The sequence below is a fragment of the Adelges cooleyi genome, unplaced genomic scaffold (assembly GCF_023614345.1).
Source record: "Adelges cooleyi isolate 19-005CV unplaced genomic scaffold, UGA_ACOO_1.1 ACOO_flye_CR_arks_rails_tigmint_CR_PRNA_651, whole genome shotgun sequence".
In the NCBI taxonomy this organism is placed as follows: domain Eukaryota; kingdom Metazoa; phylum Arthropoda; class Insecta; order Hemiptera; family Adelgidae; genus Adelges; species Adelges cooleyi.
Window position 1 is genome coordinate 12,133,109 of NW_026096352.1, and position 688 is coordinate 12,133,796.

The 688-nt window shown below is 29.4% G+C and overlaps 1 non-coding gene across 1 annotated transcript; it reads right to left on the reverse strand.

Annotated features, from left to right (window-relative positions):
* Nucleotides 1-347: 347 nt before the first annotated feature.
* Nucleotides 348-420, reverse strand: Trnak-uuu (transfer RNA lysine (anticodon UUU)). Its single transcript has one exon. It is a non-coding gene; the product is annotated as a tRNA-Lys (tRNA).
* Between the last annotated feature and the right edge of the window lie 268 nt (nucleotides 421-688).

Genomic DNA, 688 nt, shown 5'->3' on the forward strand with positions numbered 1-688 from the left:
ATTATATGTTACGGTTTAAGACATCGTGACATATGTTTTCGAAGTCGCTGATTCCGAATTTGGCATCAGTTTTCAATGTCACTCATTATTTTTGGGATGGGGAATTGTCAGGGATCAATTTATTGGCTAAACAATGAAAAAAATGTATACATATACAAAAAAAAAATGTTGGTCGATATATTTTTTAATTTTGTATAGTTATATAGTACTCATTTAATAGTCTTAATGCAATATTTTAAATTCTTAAACTTTTAAAATCCAAAATTGATTGCTATTAAATTGTATTTAGCAAAAGAAAATACGGAAAAAATATTTTTAAAAATGCAGGAAAAAATGCAAAAAATTACCGCCCGGACAGGGACTTGAACCCTGGACCCTTAGGTTAAAAGCCTAATGCTCTACCGACTGAGCTATCCGGGCACGTGAGAATATTGTTGAAAACAACTAGTTTTCAATTAAATATAGATAATGTTATGAATTATGATTAAAGACAGTCTACCTATATTATAGTCTCTATAGTAATATTATTGTTTAATATTTTTTAACACATAAAAGTATAAAAAGACAGCAGAGCTGGGTCTAGGAGTATTGGGAATGGAGAGGTGAAATGTTTTATATAATTATTAAAATTTAGCGGTTAAAAAGTGATCGTGTTTGTAAGTAGGTAGTGTAGTAGTCAGATCTCTTT